The sequence below is a fragment of the Onychostoma macrolepis genome, chromosome 03, assembly GCF_012432095.1.
Source record: "Onychostoma macrolepis isolate SWU-2019 chromosome 03, ASM1243209v1, whole genome shotgun sequence".
Taxonomy (NCBI): Eukaryota; Metazoa; Chordata; class Actinopteri; order Cypriniformes; family Cyprinidae; genus Onychostoma; species Onychostoma macrolepis.
In genome coordinates, this window is record NC_081157.1 from 19,387,864 (window position 1) to 19,411,118 (window position 23,255).

A 23,255-nucleotide genomic window follows, 5' to 3' on the forward strand; every position below is an offset into this window, starting at 1 on the left:
ATGCCTGGGTTTTGGCTGTTTACCTCCTGTTTTCTTCATTGCTGAAGGTAATAACTGAAAAGCAGTTTGACCAATAGAGTGCAGGTGTTGTACATAATCAACCAATCATGGTGTGGCGAGAAGATGGGATCTACAGAGAATGGTCAAAGCAATGCAAACACACATTCATATAACTTCCAAAACTGAAAAATGCAATCTCTACAGGCAGCACACAGAGGTAGGAAGGCAACAAGGCACATTCTGTCCACTAAGATCCTTTAATTTGATTGATTTTTAATGGCAGCATAGATGCATCCTTCACAATCCTGTGCATTCGTTGAGCTAAAAATAAAGATGGCTTCTGACAGTTGCAGTTGGCAGTCAGTCTGTATATCAATTTAGGTTTTGACCAACTTTTTACACTTGTTATGTAATTTGTAATGAAAAATTAGTATTGGAGTATTTAAATATTCCCTTAACACCAAGACAAACAAAGCCAAAACCTGAACATTTCAGACAATTTAAGGTAACACTTTAGTATAAGGGACCAATTCTTACTATTAATAAGTTGCTTGTTAGCATGCATATTATTAACATATTGGCTTTTTACATACTTATAAAGCACATATTGTGCATGAACATATTCCACATCCCTAATTCTACCCAATACCTAAACTTAACAACTACCTTACTAACTATTAATAAGCAGCAAATTAGGAGTTTACTGAGGCAAAAGTAGTTAGTGGGGTAGTCGTGGCCTAATGGTTAGGGAGTCAGGCTTGTAACCTGAAGGTTGCCAGTTGGATTCTCGCACCGGCAGGATTTGAAGGTCCTTCAAATTGTGAATGAACAGCACTCTCTCCACCTTCGATACCATGACTAAGGTGCCCTTGAGCAAGGCACCGAATGGCTGCCCACTGCTCTGGGTGTGTGTTCACTGTGTGTGTGCATTTGTTCACTACTCACTGCTGTGTGTGTGCACTTGGATGGGTTAAATGCAGAGCACCAATTTGGCACGACTTAACAATTTGTCACGACTTCACAATATGTCACGACTTAACTTAACTTAATGTTTTGTTAATAGTGAGAATTGGACCTTAAAATAAAGTGTGACCAATTTAGAAATCCCAGCCTGGACATGTCTTGGGAAAAGAAGGATGTACGGTCAACCTAATGTATAGTGTACAAGTACGCACATTTGGACGCACCGATTGTTTTATACAGAAACTATGGCTGACACTCTAAATAATTAAATCACAAATTAAAATAATTAATCACAATTTTACAAAACATTGCTCTTTTTTAATGGAAGAAAACAAAATAAATATGTAACAAAGCTGTTGTATTTGACATTCTTCAAACACGCAATTTGTTACTACGGGCGTTAACTTAAACTTGCTAGTCAACCTGTAACTCTTTAAATGTAACATGAGAAAATTTAATTAAAATTCATTTAATTAAAATATAATTTGCCAACACAAATATTTTAAATCAAATGTTAGTTGCTAAAGGGACAAATTTTAAAACTTTTTGTAAAAATTCATTTTAATTGCTAAGTAACTTAAAATGTAATTCATTTTAAATAATTTTTTTAAGACATTTTAAATTTGTACAGTAAGTTTTACTCAAGCCCCCTAGTGGTTGTTGCAATTTTTAAGTGTGGCTTATAGGGTATAGTTACTAATATTGCTAATTTAGATATGAAATTAACTTGTTAAAAGCTACACTGTAAAAGAAAAAAGAAAAAAGGAAAGTTGAGCCAACTTAAAATTTTAAGGCAACCAGCTTCAGCAGATTTTTAGTTTGCTCAACTTATTTTTGTGGGAGATTCTCAAATTTTTGTTGTATAAACTTAAAACGACAAGTTGAGAAAACTCAAAAATCTGCTGAAGCTAGTTGCCTTAAAAATTTAAGTTTGCTGAAGTTTTTTTTTTTACATTAACATTTTGACTTATGTGACAAGAAAATATATTAAGAATGATATGGTCTTAAAATAAATAATCTTTTTACTTTCCATGAACTTTTTTGTCTTTGGGAAAATAAATACTTTCGATTAATATAACATTTCTATTAATCATTTCTACAACATAATTTGAGAGTAAAAAAAGTATTTTTTGTTCAAAGTCTATTTTTTTTTTTTTTTTTTTTTGGAGTGTATTGTCATTGTATGGAAAAGGTCTGCCTGAAGATTGTTTAAAATATCCTCTTTTTTTGTTCCACAGAAGAAAGTAAATCGTAGCTTTGGCTTTGGGACGTCATGAGGCTGAGGACTGTAGGGTGAAAGTCTCCAATTATTTTTAGGGTCCACTGTATGAACTTTTGATGTTGTTTTTGTTTTTTTCACACCTAGTTTGTATGTGGCCACTGTCTTCCTCCTATGTAGCTTCAGAGGCAGAGGCTTAATGGCCTGTTGCTGGCAGTTATATTGTGCAGGGCGGCTCGGGTCACGGGTTTGGTGACAGTTTCCATGTTCGTTTAGACACACGCAGCGGGTGGCTGCCACCTCTCCTGTGACTCCACCCAAATTGTAAAACACATTTGAGATTCTCTCTCGCTCTCTGATCCAGGTGGCTGCTGTAAGCTTAGTATTCACACAGCTTATTCTCCAAAGCCTCAAAAAAGATGCTAAGTCTTTCAGCGTGTGCCAAAACTAAATTACTGAGAGAGACTGGTAAATGTGTACACAATGCAGCAATAATTATTTGTAGTTCATGTGTAAGAATTAGCCCCAATGGAACAGCTTACACTGAAAAATGTATTTTTCAAAGTTAAATAAAACAAAGACTATTGGAGTATGTACAAGAAAATACTTTTTCAGTCTTTCAGTCCTTAATTCTAATTATTTATGAGATTTACTAGCAATTTCTGAGTACAAATTGTTTTTACACCAATATTTGTTTTTCAGTGTACCACAAATATATTACTTTTATCCACTCAGTTCTGTTCAAAAATTTGTTGAAATTTTATTTCTCTAAAGCATTGTGATGTCTAACATTTAAGATGATTTTTAAAGGTATAGTTTGCTCATTTATTTTACTGTCATGTTGTTTCAAATCAGTTTTTTTTTTGGCAGAAAATGGTTTCAGTCTTTGTACAATTTCACAATTTTATGTTAAATTCAGTGTGTTACTTGCTGTTTCTTTATAATTATTTGTAAAATTTCTCAGCATTTTCCACCAAATATTAAGTACATGGTTTTCTCCTGTGAACAAACCAATATATTTTGATGAAGGACGACTCGAAAAATGGAAAAAAGCAACATGAAAATGCCATATAAGGGGTTTTTATGTGACAATCCAAGTCTTCTGAAGACATACCATAAATCTGTCTAGAAGAGACAGAAATGTAACCCATTATTCACTGAAAATGTTCCTCTCCACAACAGCTCTTATATTTCATTCATGTTTAAAACATTCAATTATAGCGCCTCGTCAAGTCTGATGATACAATTAGCAATTTTAAACCAACTATTACTTTAATGTTTGCTTGAGATTAGCTGCTTGTATTTATAATGTATTTAAATCTATTTTAAGCACATAACATCTAAAGTTAGTGATGCATCTCTACAAAAGCGGCCCCAAGGTCTTCCATCCAACATCACATCTGCGGCATTAATCTGTTGGCATTCAGCTGTGTCATATAACAGCTCTGTGGTGTCGCGTGCGTATTGTCACGACCTATGATCATCAGCGCTCCGCGTCACAAGTGTGACTCAGGACTCACAGATGCACACAACATGCTGATGCTTTCTCATTTACAGCAGAACTATGTGTCCCCTTGAGCAAAAATCTTCCAAACTTTGACAGGTAGACAGGGACGGGCTCTTGTCTGTTGCGATTTTGTGCCAATCATCCTCCCCAGCAGCTGTACTGTCAATTTTATTATAGGTAAATACACAAGCGACAGTCTCATCTGTTAAAAGATGCTGATTTGTATTCAAACATGCATTCTCGGCTTTTGACAGAGGCTCTTAAGATGAACTCCTACAATATACATATGAATTTGCTCGAGGTTATTTGAGAAAGAACAAGATCAAATAACCCTTTAGTTCCTGAGGGTGCTGCCGCTCTGCAAACGCTGGGTGAGATTTGGATTAGAGACTCAGAGATCTCAACAAAGACATGATGCAATGCTTTTGGGCACAGTGTGTCAAGCTTGGTTGTAGGGAGTGTGTGTTTGAGCGCATGTGTGTGTGAGAGAGAAAAAAGCTGTGCTCGTAACAGCATACACTTCTTACTATTTCCACACTATGTAGTATGCACTGTTAAAAAGTGACTAAAAGTAGCAACTGAAGTAACACTTGCATTTTTTTCAGTAGTGAGTAAAAGCTGTCTTCTACTTTTTTCAACAAGAAGTATATTGTGAAAAAAAGCTTCACCGCTATTTTGTGGCATGCATAAATTTACAGTGTATTCAAATGCTTTCATTCCAATAATCTACATCTACCTTTATGCTTTTGGCAGATGCTTTACACTGTAAAGAATGACCGTGATTTTAACGGTAAAAAAACTGTGGAAATTCTACAGTAAAAACCTTTTAAATGGTTAACGGTAAGTTCTCCTAATATATACAGTGAAAAACTGTAATAGACATTTCAGACAATTTTACGGTGAAATACTGTTTTTGGAAGTGAAAAAGAATGTAAAATTTACAGGGAAAAAAAAACGTAATTGACGTTCCCAGAATTCCCTGCGTTGCATTTCAAATTTTGTTTGAATTTGATGTTTTTTCTTTGAAATAACTATGTTTCTTAGTGTTTTCTTATCAGTTATGTTTATTAGGGTTGAATGTTACAGCTAATATTAAATTAATGTTTATTGCATATTTCAGTTTAATGAGTCTCACCATGATGGTGTTTAATGTTTGTGTGAATGACACTGTGCACCTTCTATATATGTTGTTACTTAAAAGCTGCTTGTGATGGGCTTTTGTTCATCGTGTGACTTTATCATCACTACCTGCATTTGGTGGTTATCATTGTATTTGAAAGGTACAAAACAGATTTCAGTACTTCAGTAGGTTGGTATATTAACATTATATCAGTTAATGAAATTACAGTATTTACCTGTAAATTTAAGTTAAAACCGTAAAACCTAAAATGTTGCTACAGCTGCTGTTTTTTTACCGTAAATTTTACGGATTTTTTTTATTTACAGTGTTCATCCAAAGTGGCATTGCATTCAGAGCATACATTTTATCAGTTCATGCATTCCCTGGGATTCGAACCCATGACCCGGTGTTACATACTGTCCTGTCTAGAAGAATTGGGAGCTTCTGTTTGCTAAAACAGAAGAAAGAAAGAAAGAAAGAAAGAAATAAAGACAGAAAGAAAGAAAGAAAGAATATCTGTCATGAATTATCCAGTGCTACTCACTGAGTCACTGTGCTGTCCCCTTATACACTATCGTTCGGTTTGAAGTCAGATTTAGTTTTTTTGTTTTTTTTTCAAGAAAGTTTAAGAAAAAAGAAATATTAATTAACATGTATTAAGTAACGAAAGGGGTCCTACTATGACCTTTTTACAAAATGCAATATATGTCTTAGCTAAAGTTTCTAGTTTCAGCTGAAAATACACAGAACATGTATTATTCCATGCTGTAAATGCCCCTTTTTGGGTGGAAGTGAAAAACATGCTGTTTTCATGTGTGTTTCTTTAAATGCAAATGAGCTGCTGCTCTCCACCCCATTTCCATAAAAGGGCGGAGTCTTTACACATTGTAAAGGTTTAACAAATTCAGCTTTGCATCACAGAAAGATATTACTAGATATATTAAATTGAAATAACATTTGAAAATATTATTATTTTACTGTATTTTTGACCAAACACAGCCTTGGTGAGCAGAAGTGACTTCTTACAAAAACTCCATACTTTTGAGTAGTAGCTTGAGTAGGCTACTTTTTTGTCAGTACAAAAAGGGATAAAGAGAGAGAGAGAGAGAGAGAGATATTTATAGAGATGGAGTAAATTGATTTCCTTCTATAGTTGTAATGATAGGTTCATGTCACCCTGACTTAGCTCTTTCTATGCTCTGTGATATTTGGCCTGGGTTGTGAAATGGATTATGGTCTGTGTGTCTCTAATCACCCTCTGCTTTTAAAGCCACAGTATAAAGCTCACGCTCAGCATTTGGACAGAAAATGCAGAAAATGTATCTAAAATGCAGTTTGCTGAATGTTTTATCTGTGTGTAAGTCTGGGATCTTTTCTTAAAGGAATTATTCACCCCAAAAATGAGGGTCAGTAGATGATGAAGAGATTTTAATACAGTATGACTTTTTTTTTTTCTTTGAAAATAAAAAGAGAAGTTTAGTAGAATGTCCAAGCAGCTCTTTTCCATAAAATAAAAGTATTTAGTGACCATGGCTTGTCAAGCTCCTAAATAATAGTCCATATGTACCATATTGCTGTTTATTTTATATTGTCTTCTAATGTTATATAGTGTAAACAATGACTACTTAAAGTTGGAAATAAATTTATTATTGGAGTTAATGGAGGATGTTTTACAAGACAATACCATTTCAGGTTTTCTATTTCAAAGTTCCTTGTTTAATTGAATGTGTTACTTGCCATTTTTTTTTGTTATTGTTTGTGAAATTTACTAGCAGAAAATACTTTCTACAACAATTTTCTTTCAGTGTTTGACAGCGTTGTGTCAGAAACAGGCTAAAATTACACTCACTAAATACTCACTATAAATCATGTCCAGCACTCTCACATCTATGAAATCTCATTTGTGCATATTCAAACTTCTAGCGAACACCTACATTTGGACTGGATTGGTTTCTTGAAGCAATTTTCCCATTTGTACGTAATAAAACACACCATATTTCTCCAAGATGAATCACAACATCACAACAATTGATTTGAAGCATGAAGCTACTTGAAAATCTGAAAAAAAGGAACATGATAGTTGACTCACAAACTCTTTCCATGAATCAATTTGAATTACATTTCTGATCAAACCAGAAAAGTGAAAGTAAATAAAAGCCTTTGATTTCTAGACAAAATCATCACAGTATGATCATCACAGTTCTTCTTCTTCAAAAAAGCATATGATTAAGAGATAGTACATCCAAAAATGAACATTTTGTCATCATTTACTCAAATAATTTTACCTCAAGTTGTTCCAAACTTGCTTCTTTCTTCTTCTGAACACAAAATAAGATATTTTTAAGAATGTGGGTAATAAAACAGTAACGGTAGCCATTGACATCAATAGTATGGAAAAAATACTATGGAAGTCAGTGGCAATGATGCTTTATTTTAAGGTCCAGTTCTCACTATTAAACAGTTGCTTATTAGCATGCATATTACTAGCATATTGACTGTTTATTAGTACTTTGTAGGCACATACAGTATTAATGTCTTATTCTGCATGACCTTATTCTAGATCCGTTAACCCGACCTTACTAACTATTAATAAGCAACAAATACGGAGTTTATTAAGGAACTACTCTTAATTAATAGTAAATATGTGTTCCCTAATCAGTGGCTACCAGCAGCTGTTTGTTAACCAACATTTTTCAGAATGTCTTCTTTTATGTTCAGCAGTAGAAAGAAACTCATACAGGTTTGGAACAACCTGAGGGTGAGTAAATGATGACAGTATTTTGGGTGAGGTATTCCTTTAAAAATCTCTGAGCTCATGGTCCTATAGGTCTGTGTTGAAAGGTTTATACTTGAACTCCTAATTCCTTATGGACAAAATTAACAGGATCATAACTTGGGAACCCTGCTGTTACACCCCCATGTTTTTCGTTTGTGTCATAACCAGAAAAACTGAAGTTTGAATATAAGGAAATGTGAACGAAACGTGCTCCTCTGAAGAAAGCAAGCCACATGGTTTCAGAATGACACGATGGTGAATAAATAATGACAGATCTGACATTTTGGGTGAGCTAACCCTTCACAGTGTCCTAATGTTGTCAGAATACTGGCCAACAAAAGCAACCCAGAAATTTATATAAATATTTTATAAGGCACCGGTGCCACCGGAGTCATGCAGAGATTTTTCTTTGCTGTGAAATCAGAGTATTGTGCACAGTAAATCACTGAAGAAAAATAAGTGGGAAGGCAGATGAAGCACATTGCTGAAATACAGCACTTCACGAGATTACCTGCATTCTCCATAGCAATATTTTATCTCAAGAACACACACAGCTTATAGTATCTAAATATCTACTTCTTCTATTGAATACAGCAGATTCAGACGTGACAAAAGCGCTTTGAACATAAATCCTGTTTCTCTATAATGTATAATCATGGTCCACCTGTGAATCTTGTTTTCCATTCCTAAGATAAAATAACAGGAGAGGTAGCAGTACTTGGATGAAATCAAATTGACATTTCAAAAGCATGCAGAATCCAGTGCGCTTTGATGTGAAGTGCACCGTCAATAAAGAAGTTTCAGTATTACCAATTTCTCTGAGTACAAGGCAAAAACCACAGCCTTTCTCATACTCGCAAAGGCCTGACAATGTGAAATATCTTCCTCAGAGGGGCATGTGTGCTGACATTTATGTCACTGACTCTGTGGTTTACATCAAATATTGATGTCCATACCACAAGTCATGACCTGTAGTCAACTAAACAGACAGAACCAGTCCTGCATCAGCTCCCTATAGTCTTTCTTTAAATCATTCATTATAGTGTCAGCTAAGTCGAACATGCTGCTCATACTTGGGTTACTTAGAATAAGTATGAGAAATACTGTTAATACACTTATAAGTAATATATACTGCATCTCAATAAATTAGAATGTCGTGAAAAAGTTTATTTTTTCTTGTAAATTATTTCAAAAAGTGAAAGTTTAATATATTTTAGATTCATTGCATTTAAAGTAAAACATTTCAAAAGTTTTTTGTTTTAATTTTGATGATTAGAGCTTACAGCTCATGAAAGTCAAAAATCAGTATCTCAAAATATTAGAATATTTACATTTGAGTTTCAATTAATGACCATCTCTACAGTATAAATTCTGGGTATCTCTTGTTCTTTGAAACCACAATAATGGAGAAGACTGCTGACTTGGCAATGATCCTGAAGACGAACATTGACGCCCTCCACAAAGAGGGTAAGTCACAGAAGGTCATTACTGAAAGGTGTGGCTGTTTACAGAGTGCTGTATCAAAGCATATTAAATGCAAAGTTGACTGGAAGGAAGAATTTGGTTGCACAAAAGGTGCACAAGCAATAGGGATGACTGCAAGCTTGAGAATACAGTCAAGCAAAGCCGATTCAAACACTTGGGAGAGCTTCACAAGGAGTGGACTGAAGCTGGAGTCAGTGCATCAAGAGTCACCACGCTCAGACGTCTTCAGGAAAAGGGCTATCAAGCCACTTCTGAACCAGAGACAACGTCAGAAGCATCTTAACTGGGCTGTGGAGAAAAAGAACTGGACTGTTGCTCAGTGGTCCAAAGTCCTCTTTTCAGATGAAAGTAAATTTTACATTTCATTTGGAAATCAAGGTCCCAGAGTCTGGAGGAAGAGTGGAGAGGCACAGAATCCATGTTGCTTGAAGTCCAGTGTGAAGTTTCCACAGTCTGTGATGATTTGGGCTGCCATGTCATCTGCTGGTGTTGGTCCACTGTGTTTTCTGAAGTCCACAGTCAACGCAGCCATCTACCAGGAAATTTTAGAGCACTTCATGCTTCCTTCTGTTGACAAGCTTTATGGAGATGCTGATTTCATTTTCCATCAGGACTTGGCACCTGCCCACACTGCCAAAGGTACCAAAAGCTGGTTCAATGACCATAGTGTTACTGTGCTTGATTGGCCAACAAACTCGCCTGACCTGAACCCCATAGAGAATCTATGGGGTATTGTCAAGAGGAAGATGAGAGACACCAGACCCAACAATGTAGATGAGCTGAAGGCCACTGACAAAGAAACCTGGGCTTCCATACCACCTCAGCAGTGCCACAAACTGATCACCTCCATGCCATGCCGAATTGAGGCAGTAATTAAAGCAAAAGGAGCCCCTACCAAGTATTGAGTACATATACAGTAAATGAACATACTTTCCAGAAGGCCAACAGTTCACTAAAAATGTTTTTTTTATTGGTCTTATGAAGTATTCTAATTTGTTGAGATAGTGAATTGGTGGGTTTTTGTTAAATGTGAGCCAAAATCATCACAATTAAAAGAACCAAAGACTTAAACTACTTCAGTCTGTGTGCATTGAATTTATTTAATACATGAGTTTCACAATTTGAGTTGAATTACTGAAATAAATGAACTTTTCCACGACATTCTAATTTATTGAGATGCACCTGTATATATATACAGTATATATATATATTGGTATTACTTGTTGCTTTAAAGTTACCCGAAACTTTTGCCTTGACAATGTGATCTCATTAAGTATTGATAATTAAATGATTGTTTTAGCACATAGGTTTTGACCTTAACCATATGTGACCCCGGACCACAAAACCAGTCTTAAGTCGCTGGGGTATATTTGTAGCAATAGTAACAAAAATATTATCCATTATCCATTTTTCTTTTATGCCAAAAATCATTAGGATATTAAGTAAAGATCATGTTCCATGAAGATATTTTGTAAATTTCTTTCCATAAATATATCAAAACTTCATTTTTGATTAGTAATATGCATTGCTAAGAACTTTATTTGGACAACTTTAAAGGCGATTTTCTCAATATTTTGATTTTTTTGCACCCTCAGATTCCAGATTTTCAAATAGTTGTATCTCGGCCAAATATTGACCAAACCATACATCAATGGAAAGCTTATTTATTCAGCTTTCAGATGATGTATAAATCTCAATTGTGAAAAATTGACACTAAAGACTGGTTTTGTGGTCCAGGGTCACATATGTTAAATACAGTTAACTAATGTAATAACAGCACCTAAGCCTAAGCAAATCTAAGAATTTTAAACATTAACATCTTAATGTTTTTAAACATTAACATCTATGCATATATTTAATAATTCCTTTGGATGTGTAGAATTTTGAATCCCCGGAATTGGTAGTTTGCTGTTATTATATTTAAGCAATGAAATTAATTAAATATGTTCAATGCCATCAAATTCATTTAAAACATTTTCCTCATTTGGCATTATATATATATATTTAAAAAAAATTTTTTTTAAATTAATTAATTTTTTTCTCTATGAGTTCTGCTGCCATATCGTTTTAACTCATTTTGAAGTATTCTATCAAGTTTTCCAAGGCTAAACTTTAAAATGGCAAAATGAATGAAAAAGTCTTCAAGGTCACATGATTATGCAGAAATTACTCTAATATGCTAATTTGTTGCTCAAGAATCAATGTTGAAAACAGTTAATATTCAATAATATTTCATAATACCAAATATATATATATATATATATATATATATATATATATATATATATATATACTGTATATATATTGTCACACAAAGGAGCGAGGAGATGAGGAGTCAAACAAACTGACTTTAATAAATGAAACCAAGGGACTACAAGGCAGGAACATGAACGATCACAGGAATGACAATTGACAATGGACAAAGAAACCAGGAACAGAACTCTCTTAAAATAACTAACTGAACGAGGGGATGATGAGACACACCTGGAATCAATGACACACAATAGGAACAGGAAAATCAAATATGGGCATAGAAACGCACGAGGAAAACTAGGTCATGCAGCACGTGGAAACAAACACACACACACATTCCAATGGGCGTGACACACACACACACACACACACACACACACACATATATATATATATATATATATATATATATATATATAGGAAACTGTACACTAACATTTAAGATTTTGGGGTAAGTTTGATTTCTATTTCAAATAAATGTACTTTCTTTTTATCAAAAATTAATATTATTAATAATTGAGTACTAATAATTGATAACTGAGCATTAAATCAGCATAATATTCTGAAGGATCATGTGACACTGAAGACTGGAGTAATGATGCTGACAGTTCAGCTTTGCTTTAAAGGAATAAATTACATTTTAAAATATTTTAAAATATGAAACTGTTCTAATAATATTCACAACATTATTGTTTTTACTGTATTTTTGATCAAATAAATGTAGCCTTGGTGAGCATAAGGCATAAAAAAAAGTAATAATTCTAAACTTTTGACTGATAGAGTCATTTTTTTCTATTTTATTTAGTTTGCCAATTTAAAATAAATAAATAAATAAATAAAAATGCTATAACAATCATAAAATCATCCTAAATGTTATTGGTATTATTTTTCTAAGTCTTCGATTCCATATTACAGTCTGTGTGAGTAAAAGACCATACCTGAACTCTTTACGCATGGATAATCGTCCTCATCTGCCATCTGAAATGTTATGACACACATTTTGTAAAGATTTTTGCATTTCTAAAGCAGTACATGTGTAAATACATTTGACTATATAATCCATACTGCATATACGTTTAAGAGTATATACACGTGGAGGTCAGGTGTTGAGGTTTTATGGGAATATCAATGCAGTGTCTGTTGAAAGACATTGGTACTGCTGGATTGGCATTGATGGAGTCTCTGAAGGAAATGGCAGAGGAAGCAGAGAAAAAAAAACAATGGTGTGGTTAGAAAAGTGGGTAACACTTTATTTTATGGTCTCTTAACTAGTTGCTTATTAGCATGCATATTACTAGAATATTAGCCATTTATTAGTAGTAATTAAGCACATATTAATGCCTTATTCTACATGACCTTATTCTACATCCCTAATGCTACCCAATACCTAAACTTAACAACTAACTTACTATTAATAAGCAGCAAATTAGGAATTTATTGAGGGGAAAGTCGTAGTTAATAGTGAATAAGTGTTACCAAAAAGTGAACGCTCTAAAAAGAAATTCAGTGGATCTGAAATACATACACATTTATTGATTTAATTCAGTCCTGCTCCTGGAAGGCCACTTTCCTGCAAAGTTTATTTCCAACCAACCTGCCTGTGACTTTCAAGTGCACTTAACTGTATAATACAGGCTTACATTAATTAATAATCTTAGACTTACATTACAACAGTCCTAGACAGAGCATTTAAAGGAGGACTCTGGCAGTAAACACTTATGAAACACCCAAAAGACACTAGCTCAGGGGTAGCCAACGTCGGTCTTGGAGAGTCACAGTTATGCAGAGTTTCTCTCCAACCCTATAAGCTAATCAAAGTCTAAGGGTTAGAAAGCTATAGACAGGTGTGCTTTTATCAAAGCTGGAGCAAAACTCTGCAGGATATATACAGTATAAAGCAAATATTAATGCCTTATTCTGTGTGACCATATTTTAGATTCCTTAACCATACCATATACCTAAACATAACTATGACAACAACTACCTTACTTACTATCAATAAGCGACAAATTAGGGGTTTATCGAGGGGAAACTCTTAGTTTGTAGTGAATATGTATTCCCTAAACTAAAGTGTTACTACAAAGGGTAATTACAACTTTATTTAACACTGGCTCTGCACTATAGGACTTATCACACTTATATATTGTTGCTGTTTTTATTGCTTCTGTAACACGGGTGATTGTCACATACAAAGAGTTTAAAAGTAATTAGCAAACAAAACACACACTACTTAACAGTGGTTTATGTCATTTTATTATTTAATTATTAAATTCATAAAAGAAAGAGAAGTGTTTTCTTTTGGTTGAAAAGAATATGTTTTTATTTAATTTTCATTTATTTGAGTCTTTGTATTAAATTACATTCTGTATGTGAAAAAAGGTGGTACTGGCCCTTTAAGTCTGCTCTCCCAATAACGTGCTCCCCTGCAGAGGGAGAGTTGAATCCTTCATTTTGCAAAAGGGTGACAGAGCAGAGCTGAGGCAGATTAGTGTGTGCGATCAGATTAGAAAAATCATCATTTGTCACAAAATATTCATAAAATCATAGATTGACAAGGATTTGGTCAGGTTTTTGTTGCAGTAGAACTGAAAGTTCTAGAAATCAGTTGATGGCGAGCCTCCCATGGATCTGGACATTCAATTGACTGAATAAGCATCTTATTGTGAAACTACGGGTTTCTGCCATACAAGGTGGGATCTCAGCTTTTTAAGTTAAAGAGACTTTAAAGGAACTGTTTGATTTGACAAAATCTGACTGTGGAAGAAAACTGAGAATTCATTGGATTGGGTCTTTATTGACTTTGTGAAACTTGATTGACTTATATTTTGATTTTTGTTACAAATTTCATGGATGGGTAAAAACTACCAAACTGATCTTACATACTTATAGATATATTAAGTGTGTTTACGAGGTGCACCTGTAGGGTTTTTGTATTTGTTGTACAATCTGACATTTGTACTCTGTGATACCGGTATACTGTTTTTTTGTTATACAACTGTTTACATTTTTTTTCTCTTTCCTTTAACATTGGCCATTTCACAGTAAATAACCAGCTGATATATACTGAATTTGCTCAAGCCTTTATTTACGCTATTTACAGGCTCCATAGTCGAACCTAACTGGTCCAAATAGCATCCATAGTTGCACTTACACAAATAACTTAAAATTCTTATTGGTGCAACAGGTGTTACAGAAAAACTTGGCGAGCCAGAGCCAGGAGCCTGTCGTACAGATAGTTCAGAACAAACTTAATAGGGGTATTTGAGCTAACTTAGAAATGGAAGTAGTGCACACTGAGGGTGTTTGCGTCCGCAAGGCTGTGATAATGTCTCACTCTCACTGAGAGAGATGATGAAGTGCTGAAACACCTGGCAGATTATGGCTCAATTGAACGATACATCCGTATTGATGACCCTAAGACAGAATTTCATAGACAACTTATCGTTGAATTCAGGCATGACTCAGCAATGCAATCATTACAACCTTCTCTCCCTAGTACCTTTCAGAGCCCTACCTCATCTGATGTTACTTACAGTATTAAGTCCCTTACCAGTGTGTATACACCGGCAGCCAGCAGCAATGCAACTTCCACCTTCATTGAAGAGCTACGATGAATTTCAAAAGTAACAGGAAAGCCAATGGAAGAGCTTTTGAAGCACGAGTTGGCTAAACTTACAGCCTCTGCTGAATCTATCCCGCAGACTGAAACAGAGTTTTTGGCAACTGAACCTGACCACGAAGGCTTCCAGAAAAGAGTAGTAGAGCAGACTACGACGGTAGCCCCGCACGGTGATGTCACACCCTCTAATGAGTCAATCACCTTTCAGCCAAAGTCTAACAATTCTTTGCCACAGTTTAGTGCATCATCGTCAAGGTCCAATGCTGACTTGAGTACACCACTGAAAGTAACAGTGAGTGATTTGACTCCAGCTGAAGTGCAGCGATTAGTTGTTGAGCATATTGTGAGAAGTGAAGATACTCCTTCACATTCTCTTGTTTCTATGCGCTTGAGACCGTTCTCAGGAAAGCCCTCATACTCAGCTAATGAGTTAGATTATGATACTTGGCGCACAAACATTGAATTCCTATTGACTGACTCCACCCTCTCGGATGTGCAATGTTCACGACGTATTTTAGACAGTCTCCTCCCACCTGCAGCCGATATTGTGAAACACTTAAGTTCTCATTCCCTTCCAAGTGATTATCTTGAGCTCCTAGACTCAGCTTTCGGTACGGTGGAAGACGGAGATGAGCTCTTTGCAGAATTTATGAGCACATTCCAAGATGCTGGTGAGAAACCATCACAATTCTTGCACAGATTGTAAAAGGTCCTTGGTGCAGCCATTAAGAGAGGGGGTGTTCCTGCAACTAAACGCGATCGGCACTTGCTAAAACAATTTTGCCGGGGGTGCTGGGACAATGCTTTAATAACTGAGCTTCAGCTAGAGCAGAAAAGGAATAATCCACCTGCATTCTCCGATTTGCTACTGCTGTTACGAACAGAAGAAGATAAGCAAGCTATAAAAACAGTGCGAATGAACCAACACTTGGGCACTTCCAAGCACTCTTCTGGACCCCAAAGACATGTTGTGTCAAACCTCCACTCTATTAGTACTGTGTCTTCTTCTGAGAAGTGTGATGAAGTGGAGGAATTAAAGCGACAGGTAATTGAGCTGCAAAATCAAATCGCCTCAATGAAACAATCAAAAAAATTTAAAGAGTCCAAGCCAAAGGAGCCTAGTGTATCGTCAAGGTCAGCCAAGACATTCTCTCCCAAGCTACACAAAGGTACCAATCCCCAGTCCAACAAGCCAGCTAAGCCACGACCCTGGTATTGTTTTAATTGTGGGGAGGATGGCCATATAGCCTCTCACTGTGAGGGTAGTCCCAATCCTTCCTTGGTTGGTACTAAGAATTGCCAGCTAAAAGAAAAGCAGTTACACTGGGAGAGATGTAACAAAGCTTCAGATTCCAAAGATTTAAACTAACTTCAGTTCCTTTTGTGGGACAAAGAGGAACTGGAGAAATTAGTCAGAGTCCCAGAGACAACTTTGCGATATCTACTCCTGCTGATGAGGATCCCACTCCTGAACACAAATGTTGTTTAAGATTCCCATCTGGTCTTGTTGGAACTAAATGCACTGCAAGAGTGGTGATTGCTAATAAAGAGATTAATTGTCTTCTTGACACTGGGTCACAGGTGACCACCATTCCTTTATCACTTTATCAGGATGTTTTTGTGAATCAAGCCATACAACCCTTGCACCATTTGCTTGAGATTGAAGGTGCAAATGGCCGTCAAGTTATATATATTGAAACATCAATAACCTTTCCAAAGGAGTTTGTGGGATCAGATATAGATGTGCAGACTCTCGCATTAATTATCCCAGACAGCAGACCTAATGCTCAAGTGCTCATAGGCACTAACACCCTGAACTCCCTGTATTCTGAGTATACATCTTCCAAGTCTCTGAATCACCGGCCTATTCTACAGGGGTACCGAGCAGTTATGCAGGTTCTCGAATTCGTGCACAGGCAGGGTGTGGAAGATAATTTGGGATGGGTGAGTTTGATCTGTCGAGTCCCTGAAACAATTCCTGCTGGAAAGACAGTAGTTCTTGAAGGGTCAGTCCGAATGTACAGTACAGCCCAGTGAATGACAGATGGGTTATTGTGGAAGCCCCACATGCATCATCCTTGCCTGGTGGAATATTGGTGTCAAGTTGTTTGCTTTCTCTTCCTGTCAAAGGTAATTGCTTACCCATTGTGCTGAAGAACGAGACAGAGCACGATGTGGTCCTTCCACCAAGAATTCGGCTGGCTGAAGTAAACTCTATTGAGAGTGTCATGCCCAAAGGTCAAAATGCTGTGTTGACATCCTCTTCTGTTAACCAGACAAAGTCTCCAGAAGACTCCAAAATTGATTTCAATTTTGATGACTCCCCATTGACTCCTGAATGGAAGGAAAGAGTGACAAGGAAGCTTAATTCAATGCATGAAGTCTTTGCATGCCATGATCTTGACTTTGGTCATACCTCCAAGTCCAAACACCATATCCGATTACATGATGAGACACCGTTTAAACACAAAGCCAGACCCATTCACCCTAAAGATATTCAAGCTGTTCGAAAACATCTACAGGAACTGCTGGATGGTGGGATAATTAGGGAGTCAGAGTCTCGTTTTCCTCCCCAATAGTCGTTGTGAAGAAGAAGAATGGGGAGGTAAGGCTTTGTGTTGATTATCGAAAGCTGAACCTCCAAACTATCAAAGACGCTTATGCTCTACCTAATCTGGAAGAGACTTTCTCTGCCTTGACTGGGTCTAGGTGGTTCTCAGTCTTGGACCTCAAGTCCGGGTATTACCAGATTGAGGTAGAGGAGACTGATAAGCCAAAGACTGCTTTTGTTTGTCCCCTGGGGTTTTGGGAATTTAATCGGATGCCCCAGGGAGTCACAAATGCCCCCAGCACGTTCCAGCGTTTAATGGAACGTTGCATGGGGGACGTCAATCTGAAAGAGGTTCTAGTCTTTATAGACGATCTCATAGTCTTTTCAGCAACATTAGAAGAGCACGAGGAAAGGCTCTTGCAAGTTCTTCAACGTCTCAAAGACTACGGTCTCGAGTTGTCACCAGAAAAATGTACATTTTTCCAGACATCGGTGAGGTATTTAGGGCACATTGTGTCTGCAGATGGTGTTGAGATGGATCCTGACCGGTCCTTCCTTGGTTTCACGGGGTATTACAGGAGATTTATCAAAGACTTTTCCAAAATAGTAAAACTCCTTAACAATCTCACCTCTGGATAACCTCCGCTTCACAAACCGAGGAAGACTCAAGAGATGAAAGGTCAATACTTGAACCCTAGAGAGCCATTCAAACAGCGTTGGATAGCTACTTGTCAGCAAGCTTTTGAGGAAATCATTGACAAACTTACCTCTGCTCCTATCTTAGGTTTTGCAAATCCCAAACTTCCGTACATTTTGCACACGGATGCAAGCACTACGGGTTTGGGAGCTGCACTATACCAGGAACAGGAAGGAAAGATGAGGGCAATTGCTTTCGCCAGTAGGGGTTTGTCATTCAGTGAGAGTCGCTATCCAGCGCACAAACTTGAATTTCTTGCTTTAAAGTGGGCTGTGACCGAAAAGTTCCACGATTACCTTTATGGAAGTCAATTCACAGTTCTAACAGACAGTAACCCACTTACATATATTCTAACTACTGCGAAGCTGGACGCAGCCAGCTATCGTTGGCTTTCTGCTCTTTCAACTTATTCCTTCTCCTTGAAGTATCGGGCAGGGAAACTTAACCTTGATGCTGATGGCTTATCTAGGCGTCCTCATGAAGTGACCACAGATGTTGTCTCGAGAAAGGAACAAGAGAGGATTGATAAGTTCTTGACCCTACACCTTGAAAATCCAGGAACAACAAGTCTTTCACAGGATGAGGTTGGAGCCATCTGTGATAAGCATATGATTTGTTCCATGCCTGAAGATGTTGAGGAAGGAGCAAGTGACCAAGCAGTGCTAGTCCAGTCTCTTGCTATGAGTTCAAGTGCCGTGCCAAGCAGCTATGAGGAAGAAGAACTTGGAGTTTCACTTATACCTCGCCTGTCAGTTCAGGATCTAGTTGAAAAGCAGGGCGCTGACCCAACTATCTCTCAGATTATTTCTCACTTGAACTCAGGAGAGAAACCTTCTCCCACCGTGAGAAGTGAACTTCCTGAGCTTTCTCTAATGATGAGAGAGTGGACCCGTTTTGTGCTTTTAGATGGGGTACTGTATCGAAAGAGACAGGATGGAGAGGTCCTAACTTACCAGTTAGTGTTACCTAAAGAGTTCAGAGTAGCGGTCCTGAGAAATCTTCACGACGAGATGGGCCACATGGGGATAGATCGTACCCTTGACTTGGCAAGGTCCAGATTTTACTGGCCAAAAATGGCACGGGACGTGGAGCAAAAGATCAAGACTTGTCCTCGTTGTGTGGTCCACAGAGCTTCTCCGGAGAAAGCAGCTCCACTTGTTAACATACAATCAACTAGACCTTTAGAGTTGTTGTGTATGGATTTTCTTTCTTTGGAGCCGGATCGAAGCAATTTCAAAGACATACTTGTGATAACAGATCACTTTACCAAGTATGCCGTGGCAATACCTACTGCCAATCAGAAGGCTCAAACTGTTGCCCAGGCTCTATGGGACAATTTCATCGTCCACTATGGATTCCCAGAAAGATTACACAGTGACCAAGGTTGTGATTTTGAGTCACATACTATAAAAGAACTGTGTGCCATCTCTGGAATCAAGAAGGGAAGAACCACGCCCTATCATCCACGTGGTAATCCTGTGGAAAGATTTAACAGGACACTTTTGAACATGTTGGGTAGCATGAATGACTGGCGTGACCTCTCGCTCATGCGTACAATTGTACGAAAAATGAAGTAACAGGGTTCACCCCTTACGAATTAATGTTTGGAAGGCAGCCCCGCCTCCCCATCGACCTAGCTTTTGGTCTCTCTACCACCAGCGAACGACTGTCACACTCCCAATATGTGTCAAAACTGAAAAAACACCTTGAGGAGAGCTATAAAATTGCCGCCAGCAATGCACTCAAGAATGCTGAAAGAAACAAGATAAGGTTTGACAGACATGTGGTTGATTCTACCTTGGAAGTTGGCGATAGAGTTTTAGTGAGGCAGGTTCGCTTGCGGGGAAAACACAAGCTCGCTGATAAATGGGAGCCATCTGCTTACATTGTGGTACGTCGGGTTGGTGAGCTTCCAGTATATACAGTAAGACCTGAAGGAAAAGAAGGACCATTTCATACCTTGCATCGGGATCTTCTGCTCCCATGTGGATTTCTCACTGTAGCAACTGAGAAGGTGTCCAATCCACCAAATCCTGCCTCAAGGCCTAGAACCCGTCAACAGGTTAGTGGTGGAGATCCCAACGGGGATGGTGCAGACGATACTGCAAGGTCAATGGAAGATGAGGTTCCAGAATACTGGATAAGAATTCCTACTAATGACAAATTTCAAGAAGGGGCATCGGGTACTTCAACACCTACCTTGGGTCCTCCTGTGGAATGTGATCCTTAATTACCTTCTGTAGCTCCAGGTGATGAGAAGTTACCTGCCGTGATGGATTCTGCAGGACAAGAGGAATGCTTGGACAATGCACACAAGGAAAAATTGATTGAAGAAGTCACCACTTTGCAGAATGAATCGGATGAAATGTCAGAGAGTGGTGAAATGTTGGAAGGTGAATTGAGTGAAGAGTTGCCTCAATGTTCAGCTGAGGAAAAGAACAGGAGTGTTGAGGTAGAACCCGAAGAGGAAACTACGTCATCACTTCCAAATGATGCTGAGAGGCCCAAATCTTCTCAAGAGCCAGAATGTTCAATGAGATGCTCTGAAAGGAAAAAGGAAAAACCAGAGAGATTTCAGTATAGAGAATTGGGAAATCCGTTAGTTTTGGTCACCCAAGCACTTTTTCATGGCCTTGCCACCGCCTTCACAAACTCTCTAAATGGAGTAGACCTTGTTGAAACATCCTTACCCTCAACCTTTGACATACCAGTCACATGCCAGCCAGTAAGAGCTAATGCAACGGGAAGTGCATAGATTCTGGTGGGGATGGTGTAACACGGGTGATTGTCACATACAAAGAGTTTAAAATTAATTAACAAACAAAACACACACTACTTAACAGTGGTTTATGTCATTTTATTATTTAATTATTAAATTCATAAAAGAAAGAGAAGTGTTTTCTTTTGGTTGAAAAGAATATGTTTTTATTTGATTTTCATTTATTTGAGTCTTTGTATTAAATTACATTCTGTATGTGAAAAAAGGTGGTACTGGCCCTTTAAGTCTGCTCTCCCAATAATGTGCTCCTCTGCAGAGGGAGAGTTGAATCCTTCATTTTGCGAAAGGGTGACAAAGCAGAGCTGATGCAGATTAGTGTGTGAGATCAGATTAGAAAAATCATCATTTGTCACAAAATATTCATAAAATCATAGATTGACGAGGATTTGGTCAGGTTTTTGTTGCAGTAGAACTGAAAGTTCTAGAAATCAGTTGATGGCGAGCCTCCCATGGATCTGGACATTCAATTGACTGAATAAGCATCTTATTGTGAAACTACGGGTTTCTGCCATACAAGGTGGGATCTCAGTTTATTTATAATTTTTCTATTTTTCCATCTTCTCGGTTGAAAGTACGAGGAAATTCTCTTCCTGGACTGTCCAACGGATCTATTTTTTTCCTAATGCCCATCCACGTGGCGCGGATTTAACATTGAACTGTTTTTTTTCAGTTTTTTTACTGATTGCTGGAAAAGAAACCAAACTGATTTTTTTTTAAGTTAAAGAGACTTTAAAGGAACTGTTTGATTTGACAAAATTTGACTGTGGAAGAAAACTGAGAATTTATTGGATTGGGTCTTTATTGACTTTGTGAAACTTGATTGACTTATATTTTGATTTTTGTGAGTTACAAATTTCATGGATGGGTAAAAACTACCAAACTGATCTTACATACTTATAGATATATTAAGTGTGTTTACGAGGTGCACCTGTAGGGTTTTTGTATTTGTTGTACAATCTGACATTTGTACTCTGTGATACCGGTATACTGTTTTTTTGTTATACAACTGTTTAATTTTTTTCTCTTTCCTTTAACATTGGCCATTTCACAGTAAATAACCAGCTGATATATACTGAATTTGCTCAAGCCTTTATTTACGCTATTTACAGGCTCCATAGCCGAACCTAACTGGTCCAAATAGCATCCATAGTTGCACTTACATAAATAACTTAAAATTTTTATTGGTGCAACAGGTGTTACACTTCTCTTAGCCTCATTTGTAAGTCATTTTGGATAGGAGATTATTAAAATGATTAAATATAAATGTAAATTAAATGTTATAGACTTTTTACATCTCACAATTAATAACTCGCAATTGTGAGATACAGTTAGGTGCATATATATTTGGACACTGACACAATTTTCATAATTTTGGCTCTGTATGCCACCAGAACAGATTAAAAATAAAACGATCAAGATGAAATTGAAGTGCTTTGAACAAAAATATAACATAAAATGCTTAGAATTACAACCATTTTTATACACAGTGCCCCATTTTCAGGAGCTCAAATGTAATTGGACAAATAAATATAGGCTAATCATGAATAAAATGTTCATTTTTAATATTTTGTTGAGAATCCTTTGCAGGCAATGATTGCCTTAAGTCTGGAGCTCATGGACTTCACCAGAGACTGGTTTTCCTGCTTTGTGATGCTTTGCCAGGTCTTTACTGCAGCTGACTTCAGTTGTTATTTGTTTGTGGGTCTTTCTGCCTTTAGTTTTGTCTTCAGCAAGTGAAATGCAGCTCAATCAGGTTAAAATCAGGAGATTGACTTGGCCATTGTAGAATATTCCACTTTCTTACCTTCAAAAACTCTTGGGTTGCTTTTGCTGTATGTTTTGGGTCATCGTTTGTTTGTACTATGAAGTACCGCTCAATCAACTTTGCTGCATTTGGCTGAATCTGGAGAGTGTTCTTCTCTTGATTGGATGTTGTGAAAGTGTTTTTCTTCCTCCGATCATCCACCACTGTTGTTCTCCGTAGACGTCCGGACGCCTATTTATGTTTCAGAGCTCACCAATGCATTTTCTTTTTTTCTCAGAATGTACTAAACTGTTGATTTGACCACTCCTAATGTTCCTGCTATCTCTCTGATGGATTTGTTTTGTTTCTGAAGCCTAACAATTGTCACTTGTATGGATGAGCATTATTTTGCAGCAGCTAAAATAATGAAAATTGTGCCTGTGTCCAAATACGGTACATATGGACCTAACTGTATATGCTCGCAATTCTGAGAAAATAAAGTCTGAATTGGTCTATAAGTCTGTTTTTTTATTTTTATTTAT